Below are 15,268 nucleotides of genomic sequence, written 5' to 3'. Positions count from 1 at the left end.
ATAAAGTCTTTCTCTCTTCCAACTCTCCCGTTTAGGTCGCCTATCACTGCAACAGTCCCTAAGTTTGAGAAATGTTCGATCTGTTCTTGTAATACGTCAAAAACGTCTATATCATATTTTTTATAATACACATTCTTATCTGGAGGCATATAAATTGCACATATATATAAATTTTTGCTATTTGGCATAATACATTTATCAAATTTAAACCAAATCATACAATCTGCTTCACATTTTATTATATCAATATATTGATTCAGACATTTTTTTATAGAATAACACTATACCCCCACCATTACACTTCGCTCTAGACAGGTGCTTTTTACTATAACCATTATTTCAAACTGCTCTGGGCACTTGACCCAACATTCATAAAAACACAACACATCATATTTAAGCACTATTTGTAGAAACTCTGGATCAGACAATTTTCGAACTAAACCTTTAGAAATATTCCAAGAACAGATATACTAATAACATCTTTTCGTAAATCAGGCACATTTTCATCACACTCTGCTTTTTCCTATCCTTCCCACAATTCTCCGTTAACGTACAATTTGTCACCTACAATATATGCCGTTTTCTTCTTTTTCCGCTCTTTTAACATTATAGGGACAAGTTTTCTCCTTCGTTCTGTGACGGAATAGAAGTTCCTTTATAATATAAGTTCCAAAAGGAACATATATTCTGGAATATTATTTCCATAGGAATAAATATTACAGTATTTGTTCCTAACGGAATAAATGGTATAGAATATTTGTTCCAACAGGAATAGGTATTATGATATTGTTTATAACAAAGTTTCCAGTGGAACTTCTGTTAGGCAGAACAAATATACGTTGACAGTTCGACTATTTCACGAGGGTATTGAGGGCTTATACCAAATTTCGAGTCCTTTAATCTTCTCGATGCATTTTTCACTTTGACCTATCAGACAAGCTGCTAAATCTCACCACTATTGGCCTCGGTTTATCCGCCCCATCTTTACGTCTCCCGAGTCGGTACGCCTTTTCCATTTTAAAGCTTTTTGCATCTTCAAATTTCATTTCCTTCTCTAAAAATTTCAAAATGTTTTCCATACAGTTTTCATTATCTCGTAGTGACCCCCCCCCCCCCCCCCCCTATCACATGACCGGCCTCCTTACTATCTGTTACTTTATTTTCCTCTGTCTCTTCTGCAATGGGTTCTTCGTCAATTGAGAAAAATAACAAGTTATATTCTAAACTTTGCGTTTCAATGTCTAGGACCTTGTTATTTAAGCTTTTTGTTGATTCAATACCACTTGTGAGGGTATCTATGCGTCCTTTTAATATTTCATATTCATCATGTACATTCGATAGGAATTGGGCGCTTTGTTCGAGCGTATTGAGTCTCTGTTTACAGGCACATACTTCAGAATCTACATACTTAAATTGTTTATCCATGGTTTCTAAACGCTCCTCAATTCGATCTAATTTTGTTAATTTCATTTCTACATTTGACATTTTCTGGCAAAGTTCTCTCAGGGACATTTCAATGCTAGGTGATATCGGAGGTGGTATATAGGGGGGTATAGATTGTAGTGGGAAAGACGAAAAGTTTTGTGGATAGTTCATATTCGGCGTACTAGCCATAGGTGTGTATTGACTAGAATTATTCATGTCGTTATTTATGGTATTGCCTTTACTAGTACTTGTACTTGAATTGTGTTCACTATTATTTAAATGTACCTTGTCTTTTGCTTGTGTACACAATCTTTTATCACTAAAACTTCGTTGATCCGACGATGAAGAATCACTAAAATACTTTTGTGCTCTATTTCGAGTTTTCTTTTTACGGCGTGGCATCACTGATAACCATTATTAAAATCCAAAAATCACTATAAATTTTAACCTGAAAATTTTCACTGCCATATCTTTTTGGCGCATGCGTAAAAAATAGAGAGAAGTATTTCGAAAATACCCGCCCTCCCTCCACTATGTATCGTTAAACCCTGTTTTTTGTTTTGGGTACTGCTCTTTTGTTCTGTACATTTTCAGGTATATCTATTTACTAGTTGTTAGAGTTCCAGTATGCAAAAATTCTTCTCCAATGATGATTTACCATTTGGATAAATAATAATAACATCTCCATGCCTAATATCATGTACTGTAGTACGACGCTAGATTAAAACTGACGTGGAAAGGTAACCTCCGGCCACCGAAAGCTTCATTTTAATGAAGCCCAGGTGGTCGTGTGGTCTAGCGGGACGGCTACAGAGCAGGCGATTTGGTGTCACGATATCTCAGTAGCATGGGTTCGAATCCCGGCGAGGGAAGAACAAAAGTTTGCGAAAGCAAATTTACAGATCTAACATTGTTGGGTTGATGTTTTAGACGCGTTGTATATACATAATATACACTGCTGGTGATCCGATGGATAAATCTGTTGTAGAGTTGTCATTGTATGCTTCTAAAAATAGATTAGCATCCTGTAATTATACTGAAGAGATGAGTAGATGGTCATTTCTGTACACAAAAAAGAATACTTCGTGTATTGTATCAGAGATCCTTGTTTAATTCCTACGACAAGGTAACACCTCCCGAAACGAAAGCTTATTTTTATAAGCTAGAGGTAGAGGAGGGGATAAGATCTCTGCGCAATATATGCTAGGCGGTGTTGTAGAAGTTAGAAATAAAAAGTACAGGTTCCAGCCCCGGCGCCGGGGAGGAAGTTACGAATCAAATCTGGGCACTTTATATATATAACATAATCGGTTTGTGGCCTCCAATATGTTGGCGAGTCAAAGCAGCCTTTCCACAAACGCTTCAATGGCCATAGGAGTGATATCTCTAAGAAGCTACTTCTCCCAGTTTCTCAGCACTTCAGACAGTCGGGTCACAAACCTGATGACTTTAACCGCATGAAAATTCTTGTGATTGAACAGAACATTCACTGGAGTGATGCCCAGCGACAGATTCGGAAAGCTTTTGGATAAAGGAACTTAATGTACATCATCCAAACGGCATCAATAAGAAATACTAACAGTTTTGTTTTTCACTCATTTTTATTGTTAATATACACAGTTACGTATATTGAATTATAGTGTTTTGTTTATATTATAATATTCAGGATTTTGGGATTAAAATCAATCGACCAAAACTTACCTGTATTATTACTGATCTATTTTTACACCTTATACATTAGGCCACACCAATTTGATTCCTTGTTCGACGGACCCGCCCGCACCTATTTTTTTCAAAACAGAATTTTTTTATTTTTTTTATATTCCCGCTTCCCGCATCCGGAAATGTAATCATGTCCATTTCCCGCACCGTTTTTTTTGGTAAATATTATAAAAAGATATCAACATTTGTTTTTAAAATCACAGTCTTAACCTGTATATAACGATTTTAAACATAAAAGCACCCACCACACTTTGTAAATATCTGTGAGAATAATTTATCCAAAGCGGGGAGTGCTGCGATATAAATTTAAAGAACAAAAAATTGGTTACTTTCCCCCTTACTTATATTCCCTATCAAAAAAATGTTCGTTGTGTTAGAATAAAGTACAAAGAACTTCTGAAAGATTTGCCTTCAACTGCAATTATATTGTATGCTGGCAAAACAAAACTATCCATAGCCGCTGCATGTTTATGCACCTGTCCTGATTGATTGAGGGGCCTGTCGTTCAGCAGTTATCGTTTGTTGATGTTGTTCATTTGTATTTTCCCGTTTAGATATACATGATATATAAATTAGATATTCCTACATTTATGGTGGTGGGTTTTGTTATACATGCCTTAACGGTGTGGTTGTCCTACAAAGGATGTGAAGATTTGGAAGAAGAAGAAGAAGATCGTTGGTTTTCCTGTTCGAATTGTGTACGCTAATAATTTTGGGGTCATTATAGTCTGCTGTTTGGTCTGTATCAAAGCCCTGTGTAAAAGTCCGTATTTTGACCTGTGTTTGTTATTATCAGGTTGAGAACAATCCTCCCCTCAGACAAGGGGTCATTTTACTGATGTAGAAAAGAAAATAGAAATACCAAGGATTTCTATAGTTCTTCTATACAAAACCTTTGAAAACATAGAATTTTGTACTCAAAAAGAGGAGAGTTACATCATATTTTAAACAACTTTTTCTAAAAGAGGGGTCCACTTATTTGAATAATATTAAACTGTTAAAGTAAAATGTGTTAACATGGTTAAAGTCCAGGAATATTACAAAATTCTTGGACATGTTTTGACCATTTAATACCAGATAGATATGTAGTTCTCTGAGAAAATATGATCCCTTTTGTACAAACAAATATAACTTATATTGATCCCTCATAAAACATGTAAAAGGGATATTTATATAACATTAAGGGGTTGTCCCCAAACTGATTATGACTTGGATGGAGAATTGTCTCATTGTCAGTCACACATACATAGACCAGATTTTAATTATTTCTTGGTGAACAGGAAAAAAATACTTCAGAAATTAAAGAAATGTCAAAGTACAAGTGATAAATCAAGCTTTAATATTGTCAAAACCTACTATTTTATGTTTACAAAAAAAATTATAATCGCTCGCCTTTACTTTTCAAGCTTCGCCTCATAAATTTGCAAATTAAATATTTTTTTATTAAAATTTTCAAATCGCTCGCTCGCCCCAAATTTTGGAGTCCAAAACTCCGTAGAACAAGAAATTAAATTGGTGTGGCCTTATGTATCAGTATAGTTAAAACTTGTGACACTTGAAGAAGGCCATTTGTTGAGCCGAAAATATTGTTCACACGATTTAATAACAACATTTTCGTATTATAACATCTTATATCAGTACCGTTTGTGTAATTGAATTAATCTCTGTACTGATTAATCCACACTCCATAGATTTGTATGTCATGTGCTGCTATTTATAGGCACTTATATATAATATATATATATATATATATAGCTAACTGCAGGTTGCCAGAGGTAACATAAAAATGATCTATACAAAAAATTAGTTATCTTTGAATCTTAGTTATCTTTGAATCTGTCTAGTTGAACAACATATATCGTTGAATCTATATGTGTGTAAATATTTAAATTTTAGTTTAATTATAAAAAAGCTGTGGTCAATACTGGCAATTAATCTTAGTTTTACAAGCCATCTCGAATAATCTCCAACATTTTAATCAGACAGTCGGAATACAAAGCTGACGACTTAAACCGCATGAAAGATCTAGTAATCAAGTTGAACGAAATGGTACCAACTAAGAGGCTCGAGAAAGTTTTTGGGTAATAGAACTTATATATTTGCAATTCAAATGGTTATGTATGAAAGTTATTGTTCGCAATGAAAAATCATAGCAATCTCTTTATAATAAATCCTAGTATTCAATCGATAATTATTGAAAATTCCGATTTCATTTTGTTAAAGTTCAGGTAAAAAATAAGATCAGCATGGTCATAGAAATGTATTCTTCATCCGTCAATTAAAGGATTTTATTTTCATAGCGGAACGTATAATAGTAGTCAAAAGACAAAACTTCTTTTTCTCCTTCAAAATTGAAAATTTTGCGATTATAATAATCATTAATACTAAAACAAGGAGATAAGGTATGATTGCCAATGAGACAAATATCCACAAAAGTTAAATTTTAGTGGATGGAACAAATTATAGGCAATCTTACGGCCTTCAATAATGAGAAAACCCCATACGGTATAGTCGGCTAAAAAAGGCCTTTGAATATAAGAAACAATTCTAGTGACAAAAACAATGGCTTAATTCATAATAAAACAATTTATGTAAATCAAATATGACAGACATGAACCAACAACGACCACTTAACTACATGCTGCTGACTTGGAACAGGCGTACAAGCAACCTGTCTTATAAATTGTTTTTGTTTGTTGTACTTTTACCTAATGGGTAACTGTATTGAACAATACAGGGTAGCCATAGGGTTATTAGGTCATGTAAATTTCATTTTTCCGGATCAGATAATTTTTGTTTCAACGGAGAAACTTTCTCGGAAATTCTACTTACCAATTGTCGTTGTTCATTTCTCGTCGTCTCCTTGTCTCTTCTCCAAAGCCTTGATCCAAATATAAATGTTTTATTCCTTCTATTTGTGTTACATTTCATCCTTATAATTGGAAACATTGAACAAAATCCTGGTCCAAATGAACATGAAAACGATTTTTCTCGTGAAACTGATAACTCCATATCAATATTAGCATTCGTAGTTTACGAAATAAGATTGAGTTCATTCAAAATTTCGCAGAAGAGTTTGATATTGTAACAGTCACTGAAACGCACTTAGATCCAAACATAAATAACGAAGAATTAATGATAGATTCATTTTCACAAAATATATTCCGTAAAGATCGTAATAACGCCGGAGGAGGCTTACTCATTTATACAAAAGATGATATTATATCAGTCACAAGAAAAGGTGTACTCGAAAGCCACATTGACGAAACTATCTGGGTGGAGATCAGAGGTAAAGGTCAAACTTTTTTATTATGTTGTACTTATCGACCGGAATGGTCAGGTGTTGAATATTGGACACGGTTAAATCATGCTATTGAACTTGGTTATCAGTATACAGAAAACATTGTGATTTCTGGAGACTTGAATGTACCTGCTAACATCAGTGATCACGATGCCTCTGTTATTTTTTTACAATGTTCATAGTCCGAAACAAAGTCGTTTAAACGGGAAATATGGTTAATATGAAAAAACAGATGTTGATAAGTTTTCAAATATGTTGAATGCAATTGAATGGAATGAACTCTTAACACTGGACACTTTTAATTTGCAAAACACTCATTTGCAAATCCGCCGCCGCCTCAAACAAGAGCTACAATATCATGTATATAACCAAAATGTGCGGAATTACATGGGATTCAATAATTTCATTGGTTTTATACTGTTACTTTCATATTTATTTTGCAATTTGAATTATAAAAACATGGGATTTTCAATATCCCATGGGACAGGGCAAAATCCCATGGGATTTACCATTATCCCATGGGATTTTGGTTAAATCCATGGGATTTTTTTTGGTCCCATGGGATTATTGTAGTCCCATGGGATATTTGTTGTCCCATGGGACAAAAAAAATCCCATGGGATTTTTATTATCCCATGGGATTTTTAATATCCCATGGGACAAAATAAAATCCTATGGGATTAAAATTATAAATATATATATATAAATATAAAGTTATGTGTATGTTACAATGAATGCTGTTTGGTAGTAAAATGTTTTAAATGTATACGAGTTTTTTTTATATTTTTTATATATACATTATATATAATTTTTTTTAAATTTTGTCACAAACATGTTTTTTATTTGTTTATATGACAATAAATATTATTCTTATTTTGGAATGTATAATAATAATATTTTACAGTCAAAGAATAAAGTCCTTTCACTGAAACAAAATGATGAAATTTCTAAATAAATGAAAAAATATTGTTTTGAAATCTTTGTCTTGTTTATTCTATTATGAAAAATAGAACTGAAAAAATATTTCATATTCTGACTGAATAGTTCACTCTTTTCATGAGGTAAGATTTTCTTTGTTATAGGTGCATTGCAATACTTGTATAGGCAAACAATTTGAATTATATATAACTTTGTGGTGTACATAATAGTATGCTTATAATTGCAAATTTATAATATAAACACTTTTTGTTAAAGTTTTTGCTTTCTTTATTCACAGCTTGCTATGTACAATTATTCAGTCCACTATATAAGAGTGAAGTCAATAAATAATTTCATTCACTAGAATATTCCTGCAATTCTTAGACAAAACATTTTTTTCAATCTGTTCTTCAAAGATCTTCCTCTGTACATCTTTATTGAATAGAGAGATTTCAAATGAGAAGACAAAGCAAGTTTATTTGGACAAGAACATTCTAATATCTTGTTCATTCGTTCCATCTTTCAATTGATAATTACATTGTTGTATTTATATGATCAAGTTCTTGTGCATCAATGATCGTGATGATATGACTCCTTTTTGTTTATAGTCATCATGTTGAAATTTCCTCTTTCAAATAAATGTAGGAAAAAACATGTAATAAAAAAGTCGCACTATGGAGAAAAATATCAGCTTTAAGTTTTCCGTTCAGTATTGATCTGTGAATGATGACCATGAAAATCCAGATTTCTGACCTACAAATACACAAACTCAAAAATTATCAGTGAAGAGATCAATAAAATGGCTATTTTATCATGTTTATGATTAATATGATAAACTTTCATTTAAATATTCAAGTACTAAATTACAGAAATCCCTTAAATTTTATAATAGTTTAGTTAAAGTACAGCTTATTTAAAATTATAATAAAAAATATAGGCCACCGATGAGTTAAATAAGATATTACATTTTTAATGCCAAAAAATGGCTTTTTTGCACCAAAGGGAGATAATTTGGAGCTTTTTCAATGATATATGCATTTTAAAAGTCATCTGGGGCCAAACCGAATTGATTGTTTTGAATGATTTGGTGTACCATATGATAAAGATATAAATAAATTATGTTATGAAAAAAAAATATTAAAACATTTTTCTGAAATTGTTATACCCTAGAGCCTCCTTAAATGTCATTTGATCTCTATTGGAGAAATGTCTATTGGAAATCAGACTGCTAAGTGTTTCTTATTTTTATATCAACCCAGCCATATTATACCTGTCTAATATCAGGAGCTTGTACATAGTTCAGTGGTTGATGTTGGTTCATACCCGTCATTTTTATTTTTCATAATTTTTTGTTTTTATAAATTAGTCTGGTATAATTGACGTTTGAATTGATGCTCTGTTTCAAATTTGGTTAGTGTTGACTTTTATAGATTACTATAACATGTATAGGGTATGGGTTTTCTCATTACTTACAGGTCATCAATGGCCTCTAATAAGTAATTACAATGCTTACATCCACTAAATTGAACTCTGATGGATAGTTTTCTCTTTCATCATACCACATCTTATTTTAATAAATATTTAATTATTATTCAAGGACAAAATTTTTTATAACAGTGGACTTACCATTTAGGCTTTGTTGACCTCTGTAAATCTTATTTTGTTGATAATTTCTTCTGTTTATAGTTTCTCCTTTATCTTTCATGTTCTTGCCCTACACATAAAAGGGTAAACATCATTTAATGACAAAAATAACTACTACATGTATTACATAATTAGTAGGCAACTGAAAATTTTGTCTTATTTGTATATAACATCAACTTACTCATCATTCTTGCTGTTCAATATCATGAATATTATCATTATTCTATGAATATGAGGTCACAGTAAAATTAACCTTGGCAGGCAGACATCTTTTTTTATATGATACCTTGTAGTCATTACATACAACAAGTAGACCTATGCTTAAAAAATCTAAGGCCAAAATTAAAAATATGTTTGTTTCCCCTCCCCCCACACGGGTCAAAAATAGGCGCCCGGGTCAAAAAATTATTTTCCACAAAAAAATGGAAATTATTTTTTTCCTGAAAATAATTTGTTTCCATTTTTGGAAAGTGCTTGAAAGCAGAAGGATTGATAATCTAAATAAATACACTCAAATTGAGCACAAATAACTGATAAGTGGCCTGGACTGGACAAGTCAAACCATTCATGTGACCATGCTATGACAATCACATCCAGTTAAAAAAAACTAGAGGCTCTCAAGAGCCTGTGTCGCTCACCTGTTAATGTGTTTACTGATGTCGGCCATCTTCGTTGGTAGGCGGGGTCATTAGACACTTTTTTTTTTAAATAGATACCCTAGTATTATGATTGTGGCCAAGTTTGGTTAATTTGGTAGTTTTAGAAATGATTTTTATACAAGTTACAAAAATGACGAAAAGTTGTTCAATATTGACTATAAAGGGCAATAACTCCTTAAGGGGTCCTCTAACAATTTTGATCATGCTGACTTATTTGTAGATCTTACTTTGCTGAACATTATTGCTGTCTACAGTTTATCTCTATCTATAATAGTATTCAAGATAATAACCAAAAACTTGCAAAATTACCTTAAAATCACCAATTTTAGGGCAGCAACCCAACAACAGGTTGTCCAATTCAACTGAAAATTTGTGAGGGGATATATCTTATTCTGATGGACATTTAAATCTTGAAAGATTTGCCCTAAATGTCTTAGTTTCAAAGATATAAAGCAAAACCTGCATTTTACCACCATGTTCTAATTTTAGCCATGTCGGCCATTTTGTTTGGTAGGCTGAGTCATCGGACACATTTTTTAAACTACAAACCACAATGATAATTGTGGCCAAGTTTGGTTAAATTTGGCAAAGTAGTTTCAGAGAAGAAGATTTTTAAAAAAGTTACAAAAAATTATGAAAAGTTGTTAAAAATTGACTATAAAGGGCAATAACTCCTTAAGGGGTCGACTGACAATTTTGATCATGTTGACTTATTTGTAGGTCTTACTTTGCTGAACATTATTGCTTTTACAGTTTATCTCTATCTATAATAGTATTCAAGATAATAACCAAAAACTGCAAAATTTCCTTAAAATAACCATTTCACAGGCAGCAACCCATCAACAGGTTGTCCGATTCGTCTGAAAATTTCAGGGCAGATAGATCTTGACCTGATCAACAATTTTACCCATGTCAGATTTGCTTTAAATGCTTTGGTTTTTGAGTTATAAGCCAAAAACTGCATTTTACCCCTATGTTCTATTTTTAGCCATGGCGGCCATCTTGGTTGGTTTGACAGGTCACGCCACACATTTTTTAAAGATACCCCAAGGATGATTGTGGCCAAGTTTGGTAGAATTTGGCCAAGTAGTTTCAGAGGAGAAGATTTTTGTAAAAGTTTACAGACGACGGACGCAGGACGACAGACGACGAACGCCAAGTGATGAGAAAAGCTCACTTGACCTTTCAGGTCAGGTGAGCTAAAAAAAACCTGCCTTCCTGGTCTGTTTACAAAGGGTAGACCCGGGGAGGGGAAACAGACATTCTTTTAAATGTGGCCTGATAAAATGACAAAACCAAGAAAACTTATCATTGACCAAAGAACAATAAAATGCGGTTATGGTTTATATATGAATCTGCCATTCAGACATGCACACCTTACAATTGTTTCATATCTACCAAATATAATCTACCTGTAACTTTAAACATATGATAAACTGACAAAACAATGCAGTGTTTCATTGACCAATGAACCATGCATGAAAATGAGGTCAAGTTCATATAAAATATGACAGACAGCTAAGTGCATCTTACAATTATTTCATTCACTAAATAAAGGGGCCTTATTGCTTACAGTATCCGGGAAAATTGACCAAACCACAAAAACTAAATATTTTCAAAGTTCCTTATACCCAGCCAATTTTTTATGGTTGTGCCTGTTCCAAGTCAGGATCCGATAATTCAGTGATTGTCGTTTGTTTATGTGTAACATATCTGTTTTTCAATTTTTTTGTACATAAATTAGGTTGTTAGTTTTCAACTTTCAACTTGGCTATCATGTGTAAAATCATACAAGTGTTGGGAAAACAGGAAGTTGTCGAGTGATGAATCTGAAAATGCATCACACGGTATAGCTGACTTATTTAACCCTGAAACCAAATTTCAGAAATCCTTCTATTGTAGTTCCTAAGGAAAATGGGACAAAAAATATTCATCGGACGGACTGACTGACGCAAGGATGGATGGACAGACAGGGGTAAAACAGTATACCCCCCCCCCTTTTTTAAAGTGGGGGCATAATTTTAATACGGGGCTATAAAAACCCATGCAAGATGTCAAAACAAAAAGAAGTAACCTAATTCTTACTTGTTAGGGGCTATTTATTTATTGTCGGTTTATACATATAACAATACAACATATTAAAGGTCTGTAGAGCTTTTATCCGACATACATATATATGACCATGATGACAAGCACAATACATTTGTACATGAAACATAAAGCTCATCACTGAGATAGTAGTCTCAGATAGAGGGAGGCGGGGTCAACCAAACTCCCCTATTCAATCTGAATGCAGGACAGAAAGTCACAGTCAAAAAGTCACACACTGTCACAGGACAAAAAGTCACAATTTAGTTTTGAGATTATTTTTCTTTGAACAAGAAAACACTCTTTTTGTATTTTTCTTGAAGTTTTATACATGAACATGATGTAGCAACTTTAAATTAAAATTTATTAAAAACAAATAAATCAGTGCATTAGGTTTGCGCACATTACCATTACATTTGCGCACAAAAATCATTACGTTTGTGTGCAGCTTTTGATTACATTTGCACGCATTTTTTAACATGTAAATATAAAAAAAAAGATATAGTATGATTGCCTTTTACAGCTGACTATGCGGTATGGGCTTTACCTCGGGCTTTGCTCATTGTTGAAGGCTGTTTGGTGACCTATGGTTGTTAATGTCCGTGTCATTTTGGTCTCTTGTGGACAGTTGTCTCATTGGCAATCATACCATACCTTCTTTATATTGGCTTATGGTTGAAGGCCGTAAAGACCTCTAGTTGTTAATGTCTGTGTCATTTTGGTCTCTTGTGGACAGTTGTTTCATTGGCAATCATACCACATCTTCTTTTTTATATTATGAACAATTTCCTAAAATTAAAATGAATATATGTAATAAAAAGAAGATATTTCAAAATCTTTTTTCATTTATATTCAATCAATTGTCAACAAATTGTTTGTGACTTTTTGTCCTATTAACTTTGTTACTTTATGCTGAGTTTGACATGTGTTTGACTTTTTGTCCTGTGACTTTCTGTTTTTGCAGAAGTCCAAAGTTGAGAGTCAACACTTACACAGGGACTACACAATACTTTTTCAGAATGTCAGCAAAAAAAGAATCACTGGTGACAGGGGAGTGTAACCGATGAATTGATCCTGAATCAGATAAGATTTTCCCGGTACGTCTAAACACCGCTCAGGAGGACCTCCTGGGTGCACACATGCAGGGCATACAAAGTGCACTCATGGCAGACCCTATATAGTCGCCGTCGTATCTGCACACATGATGGATGTATATATTCGTTATAGATCGTCATACACTTCTCATTTTAGAGTTAAATTTGCAAGCAACCTCTTAAGATTCTAAAATAATAATGCTACTAAAAATATATTATTTCCCCCAATTTTCGCAATTTTTTCGCCATATAAAATATTTAGGCGATTGTGCTTTTAGTGGATATAAACGATGACGAGGCCTCACGAATAAATATAAATATGAAATATACTGGAACATCGATTAGCATAGATCGAGCAGCAGAATAAACTTCCACATAAATCTCGAAGTTATTTACGCCGGATAATATAGACTGTGCTCCTGAATAAAGTTGTCAAATACATTAATTTGTGTTTTTTACTTCTACAAGAAATTTGATTCAAATGCTAATTACGCACCATTTGCTGAGCAGAGAATCATTCTAAGCCAGGAACCGTCTATACTAACTGATAACAGTAAGAATAGAAAGTCTCTGTAAAAAGGCAGTCAATACTAACAGAACTGTATTAACTTAATGATACATGTACATCAAGTTCCAGCACCTCACCAAGCACCCTTGCCTTGCATACTGAGATGGCAAACTGGTGTGTGTCAGTATTTTAATATAAAACTGCGTAGGTTCATATCGTTTGATTCAACGTTTGTTTGGTTATTTTTTAGGATCGTTGTAAAATTATATCTAAATCTTTGTTAAAATACGATTTTAAATTGTTCAATTCTTTCTATTTCATAATTTTGTCAAAGTCTACTTTTAAAGTTTTAAATTTTACAGAAAAAATGAATATTCCAATTTGATTTGAAGAAAATCTTTTTTGAACTGTCATGACATGGTGTTGCAAAGCTGATTACAGGTAACTATAACATACAGTAATTTTCCATTACGACAGTGCGTGTATTCTCGGGTGTGTATAACGTATAGTTTTCTAGAGAACATCCTGTCTACGTGTAATACAGATTGATGACATTATACAACATTTCTTTGGTTAAATGTGATAAGGTATCTGTGTCCATTCCCTATTTCAACACCACTAATTTTTCGAAGAAAAAAATCAAAAAAAAAATTATATGAAATTAAGAAGAAAAGTAGCAAATATAAACTTCATTAATTGCGCATTGAGTAAACATAATTCCAATATTGCATGAACAAATCCGTGAGAAAACGTATATATACATGTATGAATAAAGATGTGTTTTAAAAGACCTATTGGCATTATTTCACACTAGGACCTAAGATAACTAGAACTAAGCAATGGTTGATCCAGAAATTTTCTTAAGTGGGGACTCATTGACTGCCTTAGAGGGGTCACGTCCAGTCATGCTTCGGTGATTCCCTATATAATCTACCATTTGTTTCCCAAGATTTAGGAGGGGGGCTGGTACACACATATATATATAAATATACCTCTGCGGCCATTTGAGAAGAAGGGGGTCTCAACCCAGGACAAAAGGGGGAGGGGGTGGTTCCAACCATATGTCCCCATTCAAATACATTGATCGTTCAAAAAAAGGGGTGGTTCCAACCCCCGAAACCCTCCCCCTGGATCCGCCACTGATACCTAGTATGCATATAATTAAGAACAGCTTTGAATATATGCATATAAAATAATGGTACGTTTAAAAACCGTTCAGGATCTCCTGGTTGCACACAGGACATTAAGTAACTTAGGACATGTATATATAATAGTAAGAGTTCAGGGTATACATTCGATAACTAACATATTTTATAATTTTGTAATTTTTGTTTTGATAAAATCAGAGACATATAATACATGTATTGAGACATATATAATACATGTGTCTCTGAAAAAATCAAACCATCTTTAAAGAAGTTATTTCAGTTTGAATCGACTGTCTTTTGCATTAGAATTCCAAAACGTTAATGTTATTTACAAATGCCAAAACCTGCAAGAAAGAAACATTTATATTCGGTGATTTTTACACTAAACGTTTTCGTAATTTGTTTTAAAAATATTAAAAAGTACATGTACATCGTTTTTTTCAAGATTTGTATAGTAACTGGTTTAATTAAGTCCCCTTGATGAAATTTAAATTGCGAGACGCTAATTAATAAACTATGATCTATCTATCGGCATGCGTCGTTATCGGGATACGTCACGGATGACCGATGGTCATATTCAATACGATATACCATGGAAGTAATATTTAGATATTACTTCCATGGATATACCAATCATCATTTGAATTTGGGCAATTGATCTTTAATAATTAGGACTAATTGGTGATGGCAGAGAATAAGTCGCTGGTGATGGTTAAAAACATATAGAAGTAAACTTTGCAAAAAAAAAGGTTTCCTCGGAAA

At 33.0% G+C, this 15,268-nt stretch overlaps 1 long non-coding RNA gene across 1 annotated transcript; it reads right to left on the bottom strand.

The window, feature by feature from the left end:
- Positions 1 to 7,872: 7,872 nt before the first annotated feature.
- Positions 7,873 to 13,099, bottom strand: LOC139508619 (uncharacterized). Its single transcript, XR_011661363.1, has 3 exons — positions 12,749 to 13,099; positions 8,992 to 9,079; positions 7,873 to 8,118 (listed from the first exon to the last, which is right to left on the bottom strand). It is a non-coding gene; the product is annotated as an uncharacterized lncRNA (long non-coding RNA).
- Positions 13,100 to 15,268: the final 2,169 nt, after the last annotated feature.

This window comes from Mytilus edulis, unplaced genomic scaffold (genome assembly GCF_963676685.1).
Source record: "Mytilus edulis unplaced genomic scaffold, xbMytEdul2.2 SCAFFOLD_495, whole genome shotgun sequence".
In the NCBI taxonomy this organism is placed as follows: Eukaryota; Metazoa; Mollusca; class Bivalvia; order Mytilida; family Mytilidae; genus Mytilus; species Mytilus edulis.
The sequence above is the reverse complement of the archived record's forward strand: the minus strand, read 5'-3'. Positions and strand labels throughout refer to the sequence as shown.